The sequence below is a fragment of the Vulpes vulpes genome, chromosome 13 (assembly GCF_048418805.1).
Source record: "Vulpes vulpes isolate BD-2025 chromosome 13, VulVul3, whole genome shotgun sequence".
Taxonomy (NCBI): Eukaryota; Metazoa; Chordata; class Mammalia; order Carnivora; family Canidae; genus Vulpes; species Vulpes vulpes.
This window is the reverse complement of record NC_132792.1, coordinates 55,700,765-55,728,221: the sequence shown is the minus strand read 5'-3', so window position 1 is coordinate 55,728,221 and position 27,457 is coordinate 55,700,765. Positions and strand designations below refer to the sequence as shown.

Below are 27,457 nucleotides of genomic sequence, written 5' to 3'. Positions count from 1 at the left end.
AGAGAGAAGAAATCTTAAGCAGGCTCCATGCCCAGCATGGACTTGGGGCTTGATCCCACAACGCTGAGATCATGACTTGAACTGAGATTGAGAGTTGGATCTTTGACTGAGCCATGCAGGCGTCTCAAGATTTTTTAAAAACCTTTTTTTCTATTTCCTTGAGAGCATACTCCTGTGAAAAATATAACTGTGTTTTATTGGATTACTTAGTTTTCATTTTAAGTTTATGTTTGCTATTCTACTTTATCTGGGCCATTTTTATGTCTAATTCCTTTTTTAAAAAATGGAGCATATCCCAGTGGGCATGGGCATGGAGCCGTCCTAAGATTCTCTCTCTCTCTCTTTCTGTCTCTCCCCCGTCACTTGCTACTCACATGTGCTCTCTCTCTCACAAAAAAAAAAAAAAAAAAAAAAAAAAAAAGGAGTATAAGGAATTGACAATTGACGTCAGTATTTACTTAGAAAGTATAAGAAATGCAGTTCTTACCATTCTTACCAGGTTGGTAATCAAAATCTCTTCCTCGTATTGTGAAGGTAAAATAAACACTCTATATGCAAGCCACATGGAATAAAGAATCTATTTTTAACCAGTTGATGTTTTTAGTATTTATCAAGTCTAATATATCCAGAACAGGTCCATTGACTAATTAATTTAGTCATTTACCAAGTATGTTGTATTCAGAGAAGATTCCAAAGCTCCATATTAGTAACAATGGACTATTCTGCATTGTAAAGAGAATACATGTGCATCAGTTTTCATGAGGAAGGACCATGTATCTCTCACATGTCTATTCATCTAAGAGGAAGTGAGAAGATGAGAATGTGTATTAATTCTTGCCACCCTTCCCCTTTTTTACTTTTTTTTAAAGATTTTATTTATTTATTCCTGAGAGACGCAGAGAGAGAGGCAGAGTCACAGGCAGAGGGAGAAGCAGGCTCCATGCAGGGAGCCCGATGTGGGACTCGATCCTGGGTATCCAGGATCAGGCCCTGGGCTGAGGGCAGCGCTAAACCGCTGAGCCACCCGGGCTGCCCACCCTTCTCCTTTTTTAGTATAATAAGGTAGCCTTGATTTATCAGGTAGTTTTATGTGATCTCCTTTCTTGGCCTTAAGATAGAAGGGAAGTTGGTGCCCACCATGGGCTGTATATTTTATGCCTATCCCCCACTATACCCCTGCAGTAAATCTTTCTTTAAGTGAAAAAACTGAAGTTGTCCAGAATCAGACAAGTAGCAGAGCCAGAATTAAAACCTGGGTTTATGTGACCCTAAAGTTATTCCCTTAGATTTTACCATGAGTTATTTGAGGAAAGAGGAAAGAGGCAATATCTTAGGTTGAAACTTTCGTGGAGCATCACATATAACATTAAATCTAATAGATGGATCTTCTGTGTGCATTAGAGAATACCACTGAGAAGGTATGTGGAACATTTAGGGTGAAGGAGTGGTGGCAGCAGGGTTGGTGGCTACTCAGGTCTTGCTCAGCAAAGGGGTATTTATTCTTGGGAGCATTACCATAGGGTAGAGTAGGCTCCTTTCTGGAGATGAGGGAAAGCAGCATCTAAGATCTGATGGAGTAAGGGCTTGATTTGCTGGAGGGAGTGGTTAGAAAGAGCATCTGTATGTGAAATTAGATTCGTGGTCAAAGTGAATGGAGATGTGAACTCAAGAGATGACTGTGAGCTCATGGGCCCTAAGCAGCTCCAGGGGGAGCCTGGCATCAGCACTGGACTGGGTTCAAAATAGGATGATTAATTAATTGAGAAGAGTAAAGCAAAGAAGCATTCATCATGAGATAGTTAAAATTTTTAAGATAATTAAAATTTGTCATTAATAAGCTGCAGAAATTAGGTTTTCCTTCCTAAGGAATTATCAAAATGAGTTTGTGACAGATGTAGTATATAGAATGAAAGACCTGCTATATCTAAAAAAAAAATACAAATCTATATACACTTTGTAAGTATATATATACATACTTACAAATGCATGTGTGTTTATGTGCATACATATATGTGTATATATTGCCAGAAGTGAGGTGATGGCCATTTTCAGTAGAGAACAAATTAGAGAATGATAGTAATTTTAAGGAAAATATAATGAGCTGTTAATTATGTTTTAAGACTAGCCTGGGCACTGGTAGGTGGTTAGGATTAGAAATATAAATTTGGGAGGTAATAATAATAATAATAGTAGCAGCTCCTACTGTTCATAAGGCTCCTGAATTAATGTGTATATAGGGGGTTCCCTGGGTGGCGCTGCGGTTTGGCGCCTGCCTTTGGCCCAGGGCGCGATCCTGGAGACCCGGGATCGAATCCCACATCGGGCTCCCGGTGCATGGAGCCTGCTTCTCCCTCTGCCTGTGTCTCTGCCTCTCTCTCTCTCTGTGTGACTATCATGAATAAATAAATAAAATCTTTAAAAAAAAAAATGTGTATATAGGTAAACATGATAAAATTAAAGACCAGGTCTTGCATTAAGTGTGGGAGAAAAATGTATAATCTAACTAAAGAGATGAGGAAGGAAGAAATAAGCAAAAGAAAGAAGACCAATGTATGTTTGTGTTTAAAGAGCTACACTTTATCTACTTATAACAGAAAATAGTTGTCAAAATGAGAGAAATCTTGAGAACAAAGAGACACTCCAACTCATTTTTAAAGCTTATTTTCCCTAAGGGAACAGGAATCAAATTTTAATGATTTCCACTGGAGACAAAACAAAAACAACAAACAACAAAACAAAAGCAAATAAACAAAAATCTTGTTCCAATTTTGACAATTAAATATATATATATATATATATATATATATATATATATATATATATATATGTCTACACTATCCTGTAAGTTCTTTGAAGGTTGAGGAATTGTGTCTTCTTTCTTCATTTCTTAAATGCCATATGTGTAGTATATTTATTTAATCGAATTTACACCTTCATTGGAAGCAGCAATAACCTCCACTTACAGGTTGGCATTTAAGGGGCAGAGTTCATGTTGCCTCAGCATTGTAACTGGGTCAAAGTTAAGAACAGTTTTAATCTCACGTATGCTTTTTAAATCAAAAGTGAAAGCTAAAGAGAATAATGAATATCATTCTTACACTCATTTTCCTAATGACTTTCTGAGTTTTTTCACTACTCCTTAACAGATATGATACTAATGAAAAAAGTTGTTTATCTTAAAATATGTATTTTTAAGAAACAGTAATGGTTTCTATCTTAGGTAAACATACCATTTTAATTATATTCAAAATACAACAATACAAAATATTAGGCATTTTTTAATTTTTCTCATTTCATTTTTATTCACTTATAATGACTACATCTGTTTGACAGTCATTCAACAAATATCTATCTATCTACCCATCTGTCATCTCTCTCATCTTCCTCATTCTTCTAGGCTAAGTGGGATTATATAAGGAAACATAATTCCTACCTCCTGATAGGAAGGAGCTTCACAGTAGCTGGGCAAATAACATATAAAATTGAATAGAATTTAGGATAAATAATAATACCAAGTATGTCTTGTAACAATATATGGCCATATCCCTAGTCAGCAGGATATTCGTAAAGTGTCATGAGTTCTTAGGAAGGAGAGATCACTGTGGACCGTCAAGAATATGAAACCTAATATATGTGCAGGATTTTAAACTTGTGCCTGAATTGTTCTCATTATGTAGAAAAAAATTCTGATTTCTCTGTGCTATATGAATAAACAATATAAAATATGATCAGGAAACTAGTAGGAACATGAAAAAAATATAGTTGTTTTGTTGGGTGATAGGATTCTGGGTAATAAAATATTTATTCTAGTTGTCACTTCAAAATCTTGCTTGTATAGTGGTGTTTATAAATGAACTGTGTACTTTGGCTTTGCGTAAGCAAAGAGAGGTAAACTCTGCTATGTCCTTGTGTAAAATCAAGGAACTAATTCATACATATGTTCATTCAGGAAATGTTTGTTCATTTATGCATTTAATCATATACATGTTTATTCATACCTCCTGTCTTAGTTCAAGCTGCTCTAACAAATTACCAAAGACTGGGTGCCTTAAACAACAAACAGTTGTTTCTTATAGTTCTAGAGGCTGGAAGTCCAGGACCATGGTGCCAGCATGGTCAGGTTCTGGTTGAAAACCCTCTTCTGGGTTGCAGACAGATGATTTCTTGCTGTATCCTCACATGGCAGAAAAAGAACTATCGAGTTCTCTGCCCTCTTCTTATAAGGACATTAATCCCATTCATAAAAACCCCACCTTCATGACCTAGTTACCTCCCAAAGGTCTCACCACTAAATACCATCAAGTTGGGATTAGGGTTTCAGCACACACATTTTGGGGAAGCATATTCCATCTATAACATCTCCTATCCATTGGAGTGATTCAGACACTAATGATGTGATGTCAGCATGGACAGGCATTTATCTTCAGAATGCTGAAGCAGTCTGGAAAAGCTCCCCATTTCTGGAATGTTACTCATACGTGTGTGTGTGTGTGTGTGTGAGTGTGCTGTCATATATGTATATGAAACTCTATAAGCATTTAACGAACACCTACTAGTTTCATACAGGATATGGGGACTTTGTTTGGTGATGTCTGATACTCATTCTCACATTCCAGAAAGGAAATACCCAAAGCAAAAGTTTACTTAGTCCAAAGCTAAATAAGTGCAAGATTTGCAGGATCTTTTGGTTGATATCAGTAATGGTTCCCTGGGGTGCCTGGGTGGTTCAGTCCGTTAAGCGTCCCAACTCTTGATCTCAGCTCAGGTCTTGATCTCAGGGTCCTGAGCTCAAGCCCTCATTGGGCTCCATGCTGGGAGTAGAGACATTATTATTATTATTATTATTATTATTATTAGTTATAATAATATTTATGTTGATGATGATAATGATGATGGTTCCCTAAAGAGAGGTTTTTCAGATAACGTAAGACATGTTTTAAAGGGTGCACATTGGGATGCCTGGGTGGCTCAGTGGTTGAGTGTCTGCCTTTGGCCCAGGGCGTAGTCCTGGAGTTCTGGGATCCAGTCTTACATCGGGCTCCCTGTGGGGAGCCTGCTTCTCCCTCTGCCTATATCGCTGCCTCTCTCTGTGTTGTCTCTCATGAATAAATAAATAAAATCTTTAAAAATAATTATTTTTTTTAATTTTTATTTTTAAATAATAAAAATAAATAAATAAAGGGCTGCACAACCAGTGAAAAACTATACACTATGGAATAGGGGGAATCATGTAGTAAATCATTTTTCCTTAGTCACATTTTAAACTTTTTTTTTCACATTTTAAACTTTTTAGAATGATTTTGCTTTTTAGTAAGAATTCGCCTATTTGTGAGAACCCTTGGATAGAAATTAACTAGCTCAATGTTATGATACAGTACACAGAAAGTTTAATATGTGGCATCTGAGGAAAAACCTCTTTAAATACGCTGTGAACACAAAGAATTCCTGAAAAACGACTGGTATCTAAATGGTTTGAAAAAGTTACTATAATTCCCTACAGGTGCAGTTAATGAAGGCAGTACCTATCCCTATATTGAAAAGATGGACATGGTTTTCAAATATAGTCAATTTATGTGGAGAGACAGAAGATACTTATTTCCTTTAATCCAGTTTACCATTTAATCTATAAATGCAAACCATGTTAAAGGATGCTTGAAAAAAATAAACTTGAAAGTCAACATTAACCTCCCAAGGACCAGCTGAAGGTGCTCCAAAGACAATAAAAGCAAAATTTCATTATACAGACTTCAAGTGGGTTTTTAAAAAAATACCAAGCCTTTCCAACTAAAATGATGAATGCTGTTCTGATTCTAATTGACAAGTATTATATAAAAAAGAGTTCTTGCCTTCGTTCTTATCAAAACTGTGGGGATTTCCAATGATAGGACAATATTATGTGGGTGGAAACTTCTCAGAAGAATAGAGAACTTATCAGTATTTACTTAAGTTCTATTACATTCAGAGCCATAAAAGCAACTACGCTCATAAATTTATAGCCAGTCAAGGATATTGCCTCTTCCCCCAAAGAGGCTAGATATTAAAGGAGTACAGTGAATGAGCTCAAATCATGAAGTGGTTTCAATATTGGAACAGTTTTCCTCCTTCATATTTCAACTTGTAGCCAATATGCTATGAAAAATCACTGGCTAGCTAACTTTGGGGCTTTGGAAGCAAAAAAACAATCTTAACCCTTTTTTTCTTACAGATTTTATTTTTCTTCCATAATCGGTACGTAATAATAGTGTTTGCCCATGAATGAGCTCTAACCGTAGGTGCGTGATCACCCTACTTGTTTTTTATAATTTCAAATTTGCAGATAAAGATGTTCATAGAGGTTAAGAAGCTTGCCCCAAATCATAGCAGAACCAAGACATAAGCCCAGATCTTTCTGATTTTGAAGCTAGTCTAGGATTAGCTTCCTATTTCTGCTATAACAAATTACCACAAATTGAGTGGCTTGAAATAGCATATATTATTTTATATGTTTTTTTTTTTTTTTATAACACAAGAAGTCCCAAAGAAGTCTCCTTGGACTGAATTTAAGATTCAAGAGGGCTGCATTGCTCTGGAGACTCTGATGGAGAATCTATTTCCTTACCTTTTCCAGCTTCTAGAGTTTTTCTCTACTCCTTGGGGCTCGTGGCCCCTTCTTCCATCTTCCATCTTCCAAGCTAACAATCCTATCATTCTAATCTCTATTTCTGTCACCACATCCCTTTTTCTGACTCCTCTGACTCCCTGTTCCATATTTTAAGGACCCTTCTGATTGCATTAGGCCCATCTGGCTTTTTCAGGATGTTTACCCTCTTTTTTTTTTTTTTAAGATTTTATTTATTTATTCATGAGAGACACAGAGAGACAGAGACAGAGACAGAGATACAGCCAGAGGGAGAAGCAGGCTCCAGGCAGGGAGCCTGACGTGGGACTGGATCCCGGGTTGCCCAGGATCATGCCCTGGGCTGAAGGCTGCACTAAACCTCTGAGGCACCCGGGCTGCCCTATTCACCCTCTTTTAAGATTCTCAACTTAATCACATCTTTCTAGTCACTTTTGCCATGTAAAATAACATATTTGGAGCTTCCAAGGATTAGGACATTTTTGGAGGCCATTATTTTGCCTATTGCAGAAGCTAAGGAAGATATAGATAAACATAGTACAGTTGTGTGAAGATTAATATTAATAAAATTAATGTTAATATTTTGATATTATAATTTAGTAGACCATATATAATCAGTAAGATTAATAATCACTAAAATGACTATGTTAATATAATATATATATAATAGAATATAATATATTCTATTATATAGAAGTAGTTTGGGATCCAGATAAATCCTTGCTCCATCATTTACTAACCTCAGATAAATCTCTTAGTGCTATTTCTTTAGAGTTAATATGCTGGTAAAATTATACCAAATTTTATTCCGTAGAACAAATAAAAACATATTTAAACACTTACCTGGTAGGTGTTTAACAAATGCTTGTTTCTTCTCCCTTATTTTTAGAAAATAACAAAGAGAAAATGGTTAAAATAGTACACGCTGCATGCAAATATCACAAGTACTGAGTAATAACAATTAAACCTGCAAAATCTGTTTATTTTCTAAGTATGTTTAACATTCTGTGTCAGCCTTATTTTTATTTAACAAATAATATTTTGCTACTCCTCCCTTTTTTTCCTCTCATACTCAATGCCTGCATTTTTTCTCCTTATAATGTTAAATTTGGGCATTCGAATTAATTCATTAGCCTGATGATGGCTTCTTCTCATACCATTTTAGGTACTTATTTTTTTTTAAGATGAAAGTTTTTTTTATTGCTCTAAGTGTACAGCTAGTAGTTTTATGGGACATGAATTCTGAGTCAGTCTTTTAAAATTACTTTTTTTGATTAATCACAATCATGTTACAGGACGGTTAGAATTAATAAGTTCTCTCTCTGCCTTGTCTTTGCTTTCTTCTCAACAAATTTTCAGGGCAACTCCTAACTGTTGCTTTTTAATTCTTTTCTGTTGGAGTGCTACTCTGTAATTCTTGATCACATGCCCTCGACTTAAAATAGTATAATTGACTCCTGCTCTGAAAGTTGAGGATGTGTCCCTCTTTCTTAACTTACCCCATCTCTCCTAGCCCTTCCTTTGAATATTTGACATTTCTATTTTTCGTTTTGTTCTTTTATTGATTACTTTTATAACTTGAAATAATGCAGTTAAAAATTAATTTCTTTTTTCAACAAATCTAGACTCTTAATTTTTTAAGACAAGTTATTATTACTTCTACTAATTTCTTCACCCTTTCCTTCCTCCTGTGGCTTACTTTTGGTCAGCTAAACTTTTATGTTCTCAAGCTTATTTATATTTATATTTTTTTCTTTCAGTAACCACCACCAAGTCTTCCTCTTTTTTATATTTAAATTGACTCTAAAAGTTGGAAACATGTAAATAATGTTGATAGTCCACAAGTACTGTCTAAAGCTGAGGCTGTACTTGGATATCGGTTCATCCCCAGAAACCTAAGATACCATTGAAAAAATGTTAGATGTGCTCAAATGATTCTTTCTTTTGTTTATTAAACTCGATTGCTTGAAATCATTCTAAATTTACATTTACTTTACATCTGGGCTTTAACTTTTCAGACAGGTTTGTTCTTAACCCTGAAATTTCAAATTATGTTTCTTTTTGTTTCTCAATTTGCTCTTACCTTACCCTCATTTTTTTTTAACCCTCAATGCCTAATGTTGTCTCAGATTTTCTTCCCCCAAAACGTCCCTTGTGGGGCTCTACATATTTTTGAAAATCTCACAATGCAACACAATTGGAGAATTTCAAAAGGAGATGAGTGTGGGCCTTTTTTCATCCATCCTTTGACTTAAGATCCCCATGGGCCTGTTCAATTTTGAAGCTTATATTCTACTTTAGTATGGGAGATATATTCTAGTTTTTTCTTTTTCTTTAATGATTACTTGTTTCCCATTTCTTTGTTTTCATTTTCTCTTCCTGTTTCTGTTAGTTGGATCTCCCAGGTTAGTTTTCTTTGTTTTTAGTTTTCTCTCCATATTTTTATTCTTTTTTCTACATTTGTTCTTTACATAAGAAATATTTTTATTGCTTACTTTTTAGGCTTCTGATGCACTTTGTATTTTGGTTATTATATGTTTAATCTCTAGGATCTCTTCAGTTCTATAATTATTTCTATTATTTATTTTAATATTTTTAAACTATAAAATATACCATACATGCATAAAAGCAAACAAAATATTATTTTTAAGATTGTATTGCTGTTCTTATTATTTTGAATACCACATAGATGTTTAGAATTAGCTTATTAATATTCATTAAAAATCATGCATGAATTTTCATTGAAATGCAATAACCTTACCAATAAATATGCAAAGACCTTGATTTATAGAGTCGTCTGTTAATACTGTCTTCAACTTTGGGATTTTCTGTATAAAATCATTATATATATGTTCTATAAGTACACTATGCTTTTATAGAAATCAGTCTTAAAAAAATAAAAAAAAAGGAATCAGTCTTTAGAAAAAAAAAATCGCACCTCCTTTTTCTTTACTCTGAGGTAAAGGAAAAGCTGTATTAGTCAGTGATTGCTACACTAATGCTGCATAACAACAACAACAAGCCATAAAATGCTCAATGACTTACTCTTTATTTTTATACTCTCAAGGGTGTTAATAGGATTGATATAGGCCAGGCTCTTTTGGATTAGGGCTACACCACAGAGTTCTGATTATATTTCAGGTCTGAAGTACAGTTGAAGGGACCGTGGATAGAGTGGCATATTCTTTGGCAGATGACGGGTACACAAGAGAGCAAGCCAAGCCATGAAAACAAAGTTTCTGTTGCATCATGTCCACTAACATTCTATTAGTCAAAGCAGTTTCATGGCCAACCTCAACATTAGTTGGTGGGGAAGTATACTCCACTCACAGCACAGGCACTGTAAAAGTACCTAGCACAGGGTGTGGATGTATAATCCTAGTATAAGAAACTGAATAATTGGGACAATAGTCCAATTTATATCAGAAGGGAAGTATATAAATATGAGTATTCTTGGTGTATATGATTTTTTGTTTGTTTATTTTGCCATTAAAAACTTCCTCAAGCCCTTTTTTTAAGAATTTCACTGATAAGATTAAAACGTTACTCACTGACTTGCTAATGTTATATAAGTAGCCACTTTACTGAAGAGAAAGGGCCACTTATACTCTCTCATGAGTATGAGACCTGTGTTCAAACTATCCAGTGAATATTCCTCAGTATGACCAGTATTTTCACTAACTCTTTATTTGCCCAAATCCTATTGCCCTTCAATTTCCAATCTTCAGATCTCTCCGAGTTATGTGTTGGTATATCTTCTTTCTCATTCCTCCATCCACTTGGTGAACAGGTCCTGTCAGTTCCAACTCAACATACCTTTCAAATCCACTGACTCAATTTTTATTCATTAGAATTTTTCATCTGCAACCAAGAGTTTTACCCTCACAAACATTTGGAGTCAGAAACATCTTTAAAAAGAGAATTCTGAGAATGTCCCATGTTTAGAGGCCTCAACTGCTAGAGCCTTGGCTCTCCACTGACTACAGGATAAAAACTGGATGTCTTTAGAATAGCATTTAAAGCTCTTTATAGCTTAGTCTCAATATTTTTCTCTCCTGAGGAACATTCAGTTTCCATCTCTCCTCATCCACCACTCAAATCTATATGGAATGCTGACTTTCAAACTCTTTACTCTTCTAGATGATTTTCTCACTGCTTCAACTATCACCCACTGTCTTCTACACTCAATAAGTCATTTGCCATGCAGAGCCAGTTCAGACATAATTTTTGCTCTCAGGCTTTACCTGACCCAGTCAGTGTTCCTCTGGGGATTTTAATCCCATTCTACCTAAATACTCATTTAAAAACTTCTCTCTTGGATTCTTTACTTTTGATTATAAATGTATAAAAAAAAACTCTTAAAAAAACAGGTGACATATACAGAAGAAAATAAAGTCTATAATAATCACTGTTCTCCTCTGCTTAAGAGAATACAGTTAATAATTTGGTACTGTTTTGTTTTAAAGGTCAATTGGCTTCATTTAACAACATGGCAGAGGCGTTTTTTCAATTACATCTCATTGTAAAAAATTAATTTAGCTGTTTCTCTCTCACCCTAGATTGTTCATTCCTCCAAGGAGCATCTATTCTCTCATAATGCCGTATTTCCAGTAAACAGTGCAATGTCTGGCAAATAGGAGGCATTTAATTAATAGTTTTGTGAATGTTAAATGAAATGGGAATATGTTTCTAAGTCCAAATATCTCAATGAATCAAAAAAAGTTTAACTACAGTCAATGATAAATTCTAAAAATGGTGGTATTTTACTAATGTCAAGACATCTTGTTTTATCAAAATATCAATTTTTGGGACTCTGGCACTGTGGCAAGGCAATAATTATGTTGTAATTGTTTGTCAATCCTATCTTTCCCTGTTTTGATGGTTGGAAATTATTTACCATAAGGAATTCAGTCACATAAGGCTTTAAATATTGATCAAATAATGCTGCAGCCTAAATACTGGAAAGGATTCACAGGGTTAAATCATTCTAGTCCTTCTTTTTTCTTCCACCTTTTAAAGAAATGTAACTCTATTGTCTGATCTCCTTATGGTCCTTGTCACAACTGTATGGCTTTTAATCACTCATACATTCAGTGAGTTACTGCACTGCTGGAACCTTAATAATGTTCTAGTTTGTTTGGATGATCTTCCTGATAAGGTCCTGACAATCTCTCAGTATAATGGGAAGACAATCAAAATAAAAAATGCTCTAAGAGTTCAGGTAGTAGAGCATGCTATTATTTTTCACAGAGTGCAAGGATATTAAAATACTGACTTCCATGCCTTTGATTGAGTTTGTGATGAAATTCAAGAAAAATTGAAAATTTGAATTATTCTACTGCCAGTAGGGACTGTATATCATGAGCAGAAAGCAGGCATATATAACCAACTGTTGTATCATAATCTCAAGAGTGTCAGATTGTCCTTCTTTTATAGGAGTTTCTGTAGTGTGTCTAGGCAATTAATTCATTATATAGCTCTTTTATATTTGCAGTTACCACATGGAATTTTACAAAAATATCAAATGTCAACTTTACTGCACATTGTTTGAATAAATAATAATAATGATGATAGAGTATTTCAGATTTTTCAAGGTGCTTTCCATTAAATTATCTCATTTAAACTCACCAGACCTCTTAAATAAGCAGTGGAATTATAATTCTCTGCTTGCTTCCTCCTTTCTGGCTCCTTCCCTCCTACTGTTTCCCTATTTCTCTTTCTTTCTTTTAAAGGAGAAAATTTGGTATATGGGAAGAGCACAGAATATGAATTCAAGCATTTAATTCCATTCTTGCTCCCATTGAATTATTTGGCATTGGGAAGATCACTTTCATTTCTTAGAACCTTGGTTTCCTAATTGGCAAAATAAGAATAATGCAGAACTATATACCTCAAAGTTGTGAGGATTAAAATGAAATATAGGAAACATAAAAAAACAAAAAACAAAAAGCAAATGCAATGTCCTTGTTAGGTTCTTTTAAAGGGAGCTTGAGATAATGGAAGAGAGAACATTTTGGCCACACTTCTTTTTAATTATAGTACTTGATCAAGTGATCTAACCTTCCTGAGCTTCATTTTTCTCATGTATAAAATGGGCCTAATAATTCCTATCTTGTGAAATTATTAATAGAAAAAATAAGGAAACATATATACTGTTCCTAACACAGTTTTTGAAACATTGTAGTGTATAAACTCTATTAAAAATTGTTTGTCTTCCATCTTCCCTCTTTCCTACCTTATTTCTTCCTACCTTATTCTTCTTCCTCCACTTCAACTTGTATGGCAGGGAAAATGGAGCACATGATTGCAAAATCCTGAGATTGAATAATTAAAACATTTTTTAGCATCAAGACCTTTCTCTTTTTCAAATAATATTGTAAGCTGCAGTTGAGAAAAGAGAAGGGGATTCAAGTCCCCATGCCCCTCTTTTGAGTGAAAACCCTTCCTCTCATGTCTTAAAGCCTGCCTTGAATCCTGAACACTTTTCACAGTAGAATTTGAAAACCACTGATATAGTGCAACCTCTTCATTTTACAGATGAGGAAACTGAACTTGAGAAAAGTTGAGTGCCTGTCCTAAACTTGCAAAGCTGGTAAGTGGCAAGCTAAGGCTAGAACCCATTGTGTTTTCACTTTGCCCCATTGTTCCCCTTACTAAGTGATGGTACAGAGTGCAGATATGTATAATTAAGATCCCTCTCTTGAAGGATAGTACAGTCTATTTGTGGAGGTGGAATTTAGATTAAAAAGCTGAAGAAATGTAAAGTGGCATGATATAGCTATGAAATAGATGGAATAGGTAAATACTTCAAGAATAGAGGAACATGAATGATCATTGTCTTTTAGGATGGACTCTACAAGCTCCAGGAGAGCAGGCTGTTTTTGCTCATTGTCATTTTATTCCCAGTGCAGACAGAAATGCCTGACTTCCAATAAGACATTATTACTTGTTATCTTGAATAAAGTGAATAGATGGGGTAATGAAGTATATAATCAAGTTAAACCTAGAAAAAGTCCAGGGATTTACAAAATATAGGTAAGGGTGTTTAAACTGTGGGTTTCTCTTCGTTCTTGGGCAATGAAATAAATTTGGTGGATCATGATTTACATGTAAAAAGCTCCAGTGTCATTATGTCATGAAGATTGTTTGGATTTATATGTGATACTGACATATAACATATGTTTAGATATTTTAAATTTTTATTTACTTATTTATTTGAGAGAGAGAGAGAGAGAGAGAGAGAGAGAGAGAGAGAGAGAGAGATGGCAAGAAAGAGCATGAGCAAGTTGGAGAGGGAGAAGCAGGTTCCCTGTGAGCAGGAAGCCCAATGTAGGGCTCTATCACAGGACTCTAAGATTATGACCTGAGCTGAAGGTAGCCACTTAACTGACTGAGCTACCCAGGCATCCCATATAATATATATGTTTAATTGTGTGTATACTTGGTCACAATTTATGTCTCACTTTAGGTCATAGTTTAAAATGTTTGAAAAATACTGTTTTAGACAAAGGAAACACTAAAGTTTGAGGCAGGCATATAAATGTTTTGTGGAAGAATGGTAACTTTAACAGAGTTACTAAGTCAGAGGTGAAAAGAATAGTGAAATCAAGATGAAGTTGAAATCAAGATGAAGTTTGTCCAGAGGAAGAGGAATCCATTTGGTTCTTTAGCTACTGAAGAATCATTGGGGATCCTTTTTGCCTTCCACTGTTTCTACACTCCACACTAGAAAGATTAACCAAACTACACTTTAGAAAGATTAAGTCATCAGGAAAGGTAAATTTGATTGGAACTGGGGAGTCCAAATAGAAGACTATGCAAAAGAGTTATCACAGAATGAGGAGTTGTGCCCTTGACTGGTGATAACTAGTAGAGAAAAAGTTTCTTGCCATGACTGAGGCAGAATGGGGTTAAAAAAAAGTAAGTGGATGATGTTGACATAGAGCCCAAATAGCAATTTCTTAGAACTGAGGGGGAAAAGAATTAGGAAAAAAAGTAGGACAATAGTCAAGAGAAGATTTAAGATGGGAAGGAGGTGAGAATCTGGGATGGGTCAAGCAGAGAGAGTCAATAGAGAACACCCCTAAACATGACTAGAAAAGAATCTAGAAGATTATATCAAAATTCTAGCTACAGAGATCACCTTGAAAGGAAGAAAATTCAATTTCCTTCTTCGAAAATACCAGAGGGAATGAGAGGGATACTGATTGTAGACAATAGAAACTTAACGTGTGAATAAACATTGCTTTCAGTAAGTTGAAGATTGACCAGACACAACTATTTTAATCAAGGATATAGTATTACTCTATTTAAACTTTGTGTTACTAACAAGAGACATTTTTTAAGTGTGTAAAAACAATGTATTTGTTGTGTAGGAAACATATGCTTTATTAAACCTAAATTTGTCTGAGACTCTACTGCCACTTAAGAAATTACAAAGTTCTGAGTATTCTCCATTTATGGGTAAGTTAGGAAGTTAGAAAGAAGATGATTATTGTATGAAAATTTTGGATCCCCTATCCTTAAAAATTACTTAAATGAATTTGATAATGATAAAGCAAGTTCTGAAAGCTGGAAATACAATTAGAGAGGGATAAAATATGTTCACATTAGTCAAGCCTTTCTTCTTAGTTTGGGTTTATCTGCCATTCAGAGGAAACTTAGAAGTTAAGCGTTAGAATAATTATAATTTAAATAAAAAGCTATTGCTCAACTTATTTATTTAGAAAAGGAAACTAAGTAATGCCCCTTTGTTGTTTACCAAAGTATAGATATGATGGCATTACAGATGCCCATAAATGTGTGTATGTGAGTTTACATAATTAAGAGCACATTAGTGTGTGTGTGTGTGTGTGTGTGTGTGTGCGCGCGCGTGTGTGTGTGTAATGAAACTGTCTCTAGGCATGGTCAGGTACAAAGGTCCATCACTTAGGTCTCAGAACTAAATAAACATGTGAGTTTATGATTATTTTATTGAGCTTTCTTATTTTATGAGCCACTAATGGCCCTTGGATCAGTTATGTTGATGAGCCTGGAAACCTACAGCTTCAATGAGATTTTATTTATTGTTTTTATTTTAAAGTGCCAAGAAGAAAATGCCCAGTTCCCAGTCTTATTTTTCATTTACAATAAACCATAGAATAAAACTTTTTAATGTAGAGATGGAACTAAAGTATATGTTAAGTAGTTTCTAACTGGCAATTTGTTTATGACTTTCTAATTTACTTTCAATTTCCAATGCAAGTTGTTGAACTTTTGAGTATTTCTTATTATCAACTTCAATATCAGCTTATGTTGCTTTTACACATGCTGAACTTATTGGCTAAATTTACAGGGTTATGTGGTTTAGCATTTGTGAGGAAATAATGTATAATGAGACACTTTTTAAAATTTGTTTTTGCATGTACTGTAATTTATTCATGTAATTTGTATATAGTTCTGTAATTTATTCATGTCTTTTTTTTTTTTTTTTTTGAGAAAAGAACTGTAAACTTCTGTGGGAACTTGCAGACTTAGATGGAGCTATTCATCATCCCAATTTAGTCCTTCCAAATTTACCCGCCAGGTAAGTCCCTCCCCTCTTCTAGAGCTAGGTAAATAAATTAATGATGTGAGGTAAAGAAACAGCTCCAGTTCCACAGGAAAAGACTTGAAGAGTGACAAGTAGATGCCCCTGACTAAAGTATTGATATTCCTAATATTCATGAATAGATCTAGTTTGAAAACTAAGCACAAAAGTTTTACTTAATGTAGTAGTTGATACTTTGGGTTACTTATCTATTAGAATTAAATAACCTCCTTACTCTACTTTTTTATCAGCATCTTGCCATTTTTATTGATAGCACCTCTACTAGAGTTTGTCATGTGAAAGAGACATTTGAAAAAAAAAAAAAGAAAGAAAGAGACATTTGCCAGTTTAGCTTCAAGTATCTTAAATATTTTGGTTTTCTAGATTTTTTTTTAAGATTTATTTATTTATTCATGAGAGACACAGAGAAAAGCAGAGACACAGGCAGAGGGAGAAGCAGGCTCCCCGCAGGGAGCCTAATGTGAGACTTGATCTCAGGACCAGGGGATCATGACCTGAGCTGAAGGCAGATGCTCAACTGCTGAGCCACCCCAGCATCCAGCATCCCTGTTTTTTTGTTTTGTTTTGTTTTGTTTTGTTTAGATTATCCTGAAGTTAAAAAAGAAACCATTTGACTTGATACATGAGTGTGTTCCATGTGGTTAAACTGTACCATTAAATTTTGAAAGGATTCTAGGTCACTTTTTGAATCACAGACTTTTAGTTCTAAAATATTTATTAAAATCACACCATGGAAAATGAAAAATATTATTGCCTATTGAATCCTGTATATTCAGAATTAAATCCTTCAAGTTTCTTTATATACACAAGAGTTGAAGAACAGTTCATTTCTGGTGACCAATTTGGAGTGGAAGTTTAAAGGATATCTAAGCAAGAAACACCCATTTTCTGTGTATACAAATGTTCTAAATAAGATTTATGTCCAAGTTAAATAAAATCAAAATCTAGTGTTTATTATTCTGCTAAACCTTGCATTTCTTTGCATTACCACTTGCACCATTGCAAATATTATTAAAACAAATTCCCATTATTCATGACTTTACATAAATTCAAATGATTTTGAAATTCAAATGATTCTAGGGACAGAGGATAAAAATCTTTCAAGGGAACTCCTATATATGAGAGCTCTAATAATACTTCCACAGGCATTTCTAAAGTCCTAAAACTCGTTGTTATATAGATTCCAAAATTCAAGTCTTATAGAATCGGATTTTTAAACAAATATTTTTGTCTTAGTGAAGATGGTAAAATTTATAGCAAAGTAAGAGCTAGATGTTGAATCTGGCAACAGAGTAGCTAGATAATGGAGCGCACTTTAAATAAACTAAATAAAGTGGCTTGTTAGACTCTGGAGTCCCTATATGTGACGTGGTGACCAGGGAATGCCTTTGGTCTCAGATAAATTTAAGTTGGAATCTTGGTCTTGTCAGGGGTGTGTTTCTGCTCAAGTTACTGCACCTTTTGAGTATCAGTTTTCTCATCTATAAAACTGAGGACAATAACACATCTTACTGTGTAGGATCTGATTAGGATTAAATGAGAAAGAAGAGGGCCTCGCAAAATGCCTGGCTCAGAATTGGCCCCTCCTACGTGTTAAGCACAATACTCTCCTTTCAAATGCAACTTTCTGAATTGTCCTGCAGGAGCTCCAACCCTTTTTAACAGATCTGCCTCTCCTGGTTTTGCTTATGAATGAAGACAAAAGATTATTTTACCTAAAGAAGTAGAAATGATTGCCTTTAACAGCAGTTGTATACACCAAAAAGGAGGGGTGGAAGAGGGCTACATTTCCTACAAGTTAAACTTTTTATTTCTTGCATAGCTTAAGAATTTTTAAAATCTATACTTTTTTTGTTGTTATTTTATAATCCATATGGAATATTTGGTTTTTCTTCTGCCTTTGAAAAAAAGAAATGTGTGAATCCTTCACTTGTTCATAGTTTCAGACTAATAATAACTCACACTGAGTATTTTAAAAATGTCAGTTACAATAGTTAACAATTCACACGTATTAACTTACTTCTCAGTTATGTATGATATTATTTCATTTTTACACGTAAGGAAATTGAGGCAAAAAATAATTTAGGTACATTTCCCCAGGGTCACATGACTAATAAGTGATAGAACCAGAATTTGAACGTTTGAAGACTGCCTTCAGAGCCAACCACTTATTCACAGCACAGTAAATAATCAGAGATAAAGTCAGTCTAGAAAATCATACCAGGCTGTGTCATTAACGAGGTCCTGTCACTGTTTTTACTGTTTTTTTTTGGGGGGGGGTATATGTGTGTGTGGGTGTTTTGTGTAAAGAAATTGCTATGCTGTGTGACTACTTATTTGCTGAATGAACATTTTGTTTATTAGAAACAAGATAACAAGAGGGAATATAACAAGTGTTCTTCTATATTTGTTTAACTACTGTGGGTGTGGACATGAAGGAACATTTTACCATAAGCTGAAGAAATTTGAAAAATCTTTTCAATCCCTAATGTTTAGATATTTTTTGTTGTTCAAGTAAGAATTTTGTTTTTGGAAACAATCCTGTGCAATTTAAGAGTAATGTAATTTTTATCGGATGTATATTTAATTGCCTAATAGGTAATATTTGGCTTATCTCTGTTATACATAAGGTAATTATTTTGTTAATCAAAGTAATTTATCAAGAATTAATAACACAAAGCTTTAATAGGTTAACTGGAAAATATCTAACATGTGCATTGAATTAAATCCAAACCTGGGGAAAATAACCTTCACTTTTTTGAGCAGGACACATATTGATTGTACATGTGTGCAGCCACGATGGAACCCATGTTGGAAGTGTGTCAAAGAGAGTAAAGCTGGCAGCTCTGGCAAAATGCGACAACATAACTGCACTTTAATATGCAAATACAGGTCTTCTATAGGATTTTCAGTTTTATGTTATGTAATTTCTCATCAGGGAAATTGAGTGAATAATAAATATAACATTTAAAATAAAACTCAGTTGGAGTTTAAGATAGTCTTCACCACTATTAATTTCTTCATACCTAAGTGTGATATCTGAATAATATTTTATCTTATTTCTTGAACCTTGCCCAAAAACAGCTGAGGTAATCCATAGTGTTATATATATTACTGCAGCGTAAGTAAAGGACTCTCGGTCTCCAGTTCTAATAATGAATGATCTTGAGGGAGTAACATCATTTCTCTGGGTCTCATTCTCTCATCAGAGGTTGGAATTAGGTTGCTGACTTTCAAACAGTGCTCGGCTGAGTCCAACACATCTGGAGTGCTTTTATTTCCCACACAATTCATACTTTGTATTTTACCTATGGGTTGCATGCTTGATATTTGTTTAAAAGATACTTCCATAAATTAAAGATTTGAAGAGCCCTTGGACTAAATTACATCTGGAAATCCTTCCACCATTACCATAATATGATCCATTTCTTCTTTTCTAATTCCTGTGCTAGAATTAGACAAAGTACGAATGCTTTATATCCCAGACTTTTCATGGGATACTCATCTACCCATTGTACCAGTTGCGGTTACACTTGTTTTTCAAGGTCCAACTCTATGGCCATCTCTCTAATGAATAAACTTAGTAAGTCAGGGAAAAACTCTCCTTTCTTGGAATTTTAGTAACAGTATGTTAGCATATTTCTTTATGAGGCACTTACCTGTACTTCATTCTATCATGGTTATTATGTCTTTGAATTGTTGCCATCTCTAATTCCTGCAGGAGCTAGCAAGTGTATGGGGATGAATAAAAGATAATGATGAGATGATAGGGCACTCCCTGGAGAGCACATATGTCATCAGGAGGGGTCAGAGCCTTAATGGGCTTCTTGGAGACTGTCCACAGGGAAATTTAAAATCAATATTACCAATTGTGTTTCAATAAAAAAAAATGTACACTCGAATGTCTTATGAAACTTTTAGCTTTTGGAAATTTACATTAAAAAATAAAAATCAAATAATGCCAGAACAACAACAAAAAATGAATGATAGCCACTTACATATACTTCTGGACTGCATGTGTGTCTTCATTCCTTAACATGAATGCAGTCTATTTATTTATACCTTTGTTCAATAAAAACTAGCGTATATTATTAGAAATGTTCAGATAGCCTTTTTATATAGGCCTGAGAAAAATCATGATATTGATAAAAACTAGTGCAAGCCTGACTGTCAAGAGCAATAGGACAATATCTTCAAAATGATAGAACTGTAAGTGGGTCATCTTCAAAGGTAAAATCTTTTGCTCTTAACCTCAGTGTCCCCTACTTGATGCTTTGCAGTATAATGTAGATACCTTCTAGAACAAGGAGATTAAGGAACACTTCACAGTGTTACTATAGTTAAGAAAGAGGCAGATGGATTGGCCAGTTGCCTGGAAGAAAAGTCTCATCTAAAAATTTAGGAGGGTTTTAGTACAGCCTTCTTCTGTTAATCTTAAAGGAGATAATTTCCATTAAAGACTGGTTTTCTTTTTTTGCTTTTCCTGAGCACCTTTAGTACTCATAAATACCATAGACTATGCCAGAATACTGATGAGTTTATATTCTTTTAAATATTGATCTGCTGGTGATCACACTTACTTATTCTCATCAAAACAATTTTAATTTTAAATTATCCCAACAAAATTTTAAGCACTCACATTTTAATTCTCTAAATGACAGTGATAATGTTTATACCAGATTTAAACTAGTGTTTTATTATTGTTTCCTATTTGAAGTAATTCCCCATTAAGCTTTCATATTCTAGTTGAAATTTTAATCTAATGTTTTATTCTCTTTTGACTAAAAAACAGAGTATTCAGTAGTGACTGGGTGTTTAGGAGGGATGCTTGAACACTTCTGAACTCAGTGACCTATGAACTTAACATGCACCAACAAAATAAAGTTTGAAATGATGTGTTTATGATGCCAGCTTTCCAATTATGAGGAAATCACTAATTGTTTATCATCTTGCAGTTTACTAAAATAAGTACAAAATTGATATTATACTTCTTTTAAAAAGCGAGTGATGATTTACTAGATATGTATTCATTTATTTCAAATAGTTTGAATAAAATTTCTGCTTTTATTTTAATAAATCAGCCAAGAGAAGTTCACATTTTCTTTCTAACACAAATGTAATTCTTTAAGTAGTGCTGATGGTGCAGAGTTCCCTGCACTACTCAGTACCTTTGGTTTTTAATAGTCCTGTTAACAAAGTAGACAGAGACTATCTTTTTTTTTTATAAAAAGGATAATCCACCAATTTCCCCGAGGAAATTCCAGATCCCAGGGCCCCTCCCTGCACACTCTTGTAGTTCTGCTATTTCTTTCCTCAGCCGTTGTTACACTGCCCCCTGCATCTCACCAAGTGGCCTCACAGTGTAAATTGTTCAGGTTATTCATCTGTCTTTTCTCCCTAAAACAGTATACAGTCTATGCAACTGTCCATGGAAGTGCAGTATCACTGATACACAGCTGAGTTTATTAAGAAGTCTACTTTCCTTAAATCCAAGGAGAAAGCTAGTATTTAAATCAAAAGTAGATAATATTTTTAAGCCAAGTGTATAGCAGATAGTTTCCTTGAAGATTTATCATAACATTCTTTTCAAGACAAAACAAGCTAAGATCTTAATAAGTATTATTATTAGTTATAGTTGCTTAGAGTTATTCCCGTATGTTAATATAGTTGGTATCCTATTGATATAGGATACCAATAATCCTATTATAACTAATAGGATTGATGAAAAGAATAACCAATTTAGCACAATTTTCTATGCAGATGATACATTCATATGAAAGACCTCATTGGATTATAACTACCCTAGGATTAGTAGTAGTATTAATAGTAGTTTTATTACAGATATATGTAAAGATTCAAAAATAAAGTTAAGAAAGACTAAAGTTAAGGAAGCCAGTGGATAGCAGCTTTCAGAATATAAATCTTTTTTAATGAAATACAATTTTAGTAAAACTGACAATGTTTTTCACTTTGTCCCAACATGTCATTATGGGACAATAATCTCAAGTAAATATGAATTTTTTAATCTCAGCGTTTCTTAAAGTAGAAATTATTAGAAACAAATCAAATTATTAAATAGGAGAATGGAGAATGGTTAAGTATATTATTATACATCTTCATGATGAGCATTAAGCAGCCATTACAAATCTTGTTTTTTAATAACATAGGAACATGCTGAGCCAAAGGCAGACACTCAACCACTGAGCCACCCAGGTGTCCTTTAATCCATTTTAAATTATTTTTGCACACGATGTAAGAAAGTGGTTCACTTTCTTTCTTTTGCATATTGCTGTCCAGCTTTCCCGACACCATTTGTTGAAGAGACTATCTTTTCCCTATTGGATATTATTTCCTGCTTTGTTGAAGATTACTTCAACAAAAATTACGGGTTTACTTGTTACTTTTGTGTTCTCTTCTACTGATCTTTGTGTCTGTTTTTGTGCCAGTACTATACTGTTTTGATCACTATAGCTTTGTAATATAAATTGAAGTCTAGAATTGTGATGCCTCCAGCTTTGCTTTTAGTTTCCAAATTGCTTTGACTATTTAGTCTTTTGTGGTTCCATACAAATTTTAGAATTGTTCCAGTTCTGTGAAAAAATACTGTTCATATTTTGATAAGGATTACATTAAATGCATAGATTGCTTTGTGTATTATAAACATTTTAACAATATTTGTTCTTCCAACCCACAAGCATGGAATGTTTTTCCATTTTTTTGTGTGTTATCTTCAACTTTGTTCATCAGTGTTTTATACTGTTCAGAGTACAGGTCTTTCACCTCTGGTTAGGTTTATTCCTAGGTAACTTAGTGTTTTGGGAGCAAATATAAATTGGATAGTTTTCTTAATTTCTCTTTCTGACACTTCATTATTTTTTCTGACGCTTCATTATTAATGTATAGAAATACAACAGATTTCTCTACATTGATTTTGTATCCTGCAACTTTACTAAATTCATTTATTAGTTCTAGCATTTTTTTGGTGCAGTCTTTGGAGTTTTCTCTATATGGTATGTCATTTGCAAATAGTGAAAGTTTCATTTCTTCCTAACTAATTTGGATGCCTTTTATTTCTTTTTGTTGTTGGATTGCTGAGGCTAGGACTTCCAGTAGTATGTTGAATAAAAGTGGTGAGAGTGGACATCCCTGTTGTGTTCCTGACCTTAGGGAAAAAGCTCTCAGTATTTCCCCATTAAGGATGTTGGGGCAGCCTGGGTGGCTCAGCAGTTTACTGCTGCCTTCAGCCCAGGGCCTGATCCTAGAGACCCCGGATCAAGTCCCACGTCAGGCTCCCTGCATGGAGTCTGTTTCTCCCTCTGCCTGTGTCTCTGCCTCTCTCTCTCCTGTCTCTCATGAATAAATGAATAATAATTTAAAAAAGGATGATGTTAGCTGTGGATTTTTTATAGATGGCCTTTGTTATGTTGAGGTATGTTCCCTCTAAACCTACTTTGTTGAGAGTCTATATCATGAATGGATGTTGTACTTTGTCAAATGCTTTTTCTGCTTCTATTGAAATGATCACATGGCTCTTTATCCTTTCTGTTACTGCAATGTATCACACTGATTGATTTGCAAATATTAAACCATCCTTGCAACCCAGGAATAAATCCCACTTGATTGCAGTAAAAGACTTTTTTAATGTACTGTTGGAGTTTTTTTGCTAATATTTAGTTGAGGATTTTTGCATCTAAGTTAATCAGGGATATTGGCCCATGGTTCTCTTTTCCAGTGGTGTGTTTATCTCATTTTGTTTTCAGAAGGATGCCAGCCTCATTGAATGAATTTTGAAGTTTTCCTTCCTTTTTCTGTATTTTGGAATAGAGAAGAATAGTTATTAACTCTTCTTTGAATATTTGGTAGAATTTGCTTATGAAGCCATCTGGTCCTGGACTTCTGTTTGTTGGGAATTTTTTGATCACTGATTTCATTTTCTTTGCTGATTATCAGTATGTTCTATTTCTTCCTGTTTTAGTTTTTATTATTTGTTTCTAGGAAGTTATCTACTTTTGCTAGGTTGTCCAATTTGTTAGTATATAGTTTTTTTTATAATATTCTCTTATAATTGTTTGTATTTTGTATATGGTATTGAGTGTGATTTCTGCTCTCTCATTTGTGATTTTATTTATTTGAGTGCTTTCTCTTTTTTTTTTTTTTTGGTAAGTGTGGCTAGAGGTTTATCAATTTTATTGATTTTTTTTTCCAAAGACCCAGCTCCTGGTTTCATTGATCTCTTTTATTGTTTTGTTTTGTTTTAGTTTCTATATCATTTATTTCTGTTATAATCTTTATTATTTCCTTCCTTCTGCTGGTTTTAGATTTTGTTTCTTGTTCTTTTTCTAGCTTTTTTAGGTGTGAGGTTAGGCTATTGAGATTTTTCTTGCTATTTGAGATAGGCCTGAATTACTATAAAGCTCCCTCTTATAACCACTTTTGCTGCATCCTAAAGATTTTTTGGGCCATTTGTGTTTTCATTTTAATTTGTTTACATGTACTTTTCAGTTCCTTTTATTTCCTGGTTGACTCATTCATAAAATAGTAACATGTCATTTAACTCTACATGTATTTGTGGTCTTTCCAGATTTTTTCTTGTGGTTGACTTCTAGTTTTGTAATATTGTGGTCAGAGAAGATGCATGGTATGACTTCAATCTTTTTGAATTTTTTAAGGCTTGTTTTGTGGGCCAATTTGTGATCTGTTCTGGAGAATGTTCCATGTGCACTTGAAAAGAATGTTGTATTCTGTTGTTTAAGATGAAATGTTCTGAATATATCTGTTAAATCCATCTGTTTCAATGTGTCATTCAAAGCCATTGTTTCTGGCAGCTCTTTTCTGCCCTTTGGTACTGTCCCTATGCTTTAATAAAACTACCTTTTTGCACCCCCCCGCCCCCCCAAAAAACAAAGCCATTGTTTCCTTGTTGATCTTCTTTTTAAGTGATCTGTTTATTGATATAAGTGGAGCATTAAAGTCCCCTACTATTATTGCATTATTTCCGATGTTTTTCTTTATATTTGCTATTGTTTTATGTATTTGGGTGCTTCTATGTTAGGTGTATAAGTATTTACAATTGTTATATCAGGATGGTAAATGAAAAGAGCAAGATATACAAATATACAATGCATGTTATCACAATTATGGAAATGTACCTCTGAGTCCTGAGCCTAAATGCTCCAAAGTGCAAATGGCTCAGGTCCTTCTCTGGGATTCTTTTGTTCCACTTCTTTGCCTGGCTGCCCCTCCTTCAGGTCCCAGATTAAATGTTACTTTCTCAGGGAAGCATTTGCTGACCCTCAGGGTCACTTCAGGCTGGGTATGTTCCTTTCCCACTTCTATATTCTCATAACATTTAAATTTCCTTTAACATATTTATTTTGATTATAGTTAATCACCTTGTAGTATCCCTTGAATATCTATCTTCCTCAATAGACTATAAGCTTCATTTGAGCAGTAACTATGTCAGCCTTGTTTGTGCAACTACCTGGCACAGAGACTGGAACATAAAATGAATTCAGTAAACACTCTTTGAAGAAATGAATGAATGAATGAATGAATGAATGCAAGACTCTGTGCTGAGAACATTTCACGTAATCTTATTGAGACCCCACAAAGATGTTCTGGATATTTGTCACATTTTATGGATAAAGAAACTAAATCTAAGAGAAAATTGTCCAAAGTTATATAGCAAGTAATTGGAACAGCTTAAATTTAAACCCTGATATCTTGGATTATAGTGCCCGACCTTTTAGCATCTGATTGTATAAGTCGTTGCACAACTAATTCAATTAATAAGACATTTATACCCTGTTGAACTACACAAATGGCTTTATTTTAGGTCAAATATGGTAATATAGGGCAGTCCAGGTGGCTCAGTGGTTTAGCGCTGCCTTCGGCCCAGGGCGTGATCCTGGAGACCCGGGATCGAGTCCCACGTCAGGCTCCCTGCATGGAGCCTGTTTCTCCCTCTGCCTATGTCTCTGCCTCTCTTTCTCTCTCTGTGTCTCTCATGAATAGATAAATTTTAAAAATCTTTAAAAAATGGTAATATATCACCAATTTCCTATTTATTAATAATAATGAATTTATAAATATGTTAAATATATAAATTTGTATATATGTGAAAAGAGCGATAGAATTGCTGTGGGGTTTTCTGCCGATTATTCTACATTCCTCAGATTTTCTATGCCAAATATTTATCATTTTCTGTAGAAAGAAAGACAGTTGTTAAAATCTATTCATCCCATAATGGTGAAGCTAGATCTCACATCCATTTCTTTGGCACCATATCCCAAAGAATTCCCACTGAGTAAACAGACTTTGTGAAAGAGAAAAATCAGAGTTCTGTGTATTGCAAAGTTGATAACTCTCTTGTGAATTGGTGTATAATTGGCAGTTGATCAACTTTTCTGCCTAATGTCATCCAAAGTCAATCTTTAAAGTGTGTTTTTAAAATTTCCATTGGAAATTCTATGTAAAATCTAAGGTCATGGAACAAGAAGCCACATTTAGTCTAGATCATTGAAACTCTTAATTCATGTTTTGAGCTGGTTAAATATATTTCTTTATAATATGTCTTTCACCTTCTCTGATATTTTCTCTCACAGACACTGCTAGCAATCAAATTTATAGCATCCAGTTTTAAAGACATATGTTTTATTTATTGCAAGCATTAGTAGTCAAGATAAACATAGCTTTCAAAAGTTAGTTTTGTTCTTTAAACCCACCAAGGTAACATAATTTAAAATTTATTTCTATAGTTTTCATCATACTTTTTCTTTTGACTTTCCTTCCTATGATTACTATTTTGATTGTTCCTGCTCTTGAAATAGATAAAAATGAGCAAGGACTCTGAATAACAGCAGGTTGCTACCACTCTAGTTTGTTCAATACTTTTAGCAGAAAAAGATAAAATATCTTGGGATATAGTATTTGATAGGCATGGAATTAGGGCATGCTGCCTACACACAGATCCTGATGATTGTCAAAGCTACTGGCTCCACTTAAGTCTACTCCAGCTGCCCATTATACGCTGGATCCAAAGAATCAGATATAAATCCTAGGTGATTAGACAGGGCCTATTCTTACATATGGCTTACCAGTCTTGAATGAATGAATGAATGAATGAACCCTAACTAGATTCTTAATTTCTAGCTGTTGTTTCTTGATGATTACATTGGATTTGTTGGCCCAGACCTTACAGATGAACCTGATTGCTCTTCCTGATTGCCTTTAAAAACCAGGCTTTGAGGCAG

The 27,457-nt window shown here is 34.2% G+C and overlaps 1 protein-coding gene across 9 annotated transcripts in view; it reads left to right on the top strand.

Moving 5' to 3' along the window:
- The window catches only part of HNF4G (hepatocyte nuclear factor 4 gamma), a 121,661-nt gene that overhangs the window by 35,735 nt on the left and 58,469 nt on the right, over window positions 1-27,457 (top strand). For 5 of the 9 annotated variants that reach the window (XM_072734457.1, XM_072734449.1, XM_072734451.1 and 2 more), the window contains 2 exons: window positions 13,154-13,208; window positions 16,094-16,181. The gene's annotated coding sequence lies outside the window, so the exon portion shown is untranslated. The remainder of the gene's footprint in view (window positions 1-13,153; window positions 13,209-16,093; window positions 16,182-27,457) is intronic. The other 4 variants (XM_072734458.1, XM_072734450.1, XM_072734454.1 and 1 more) reach the window with 1 other exon arrangement.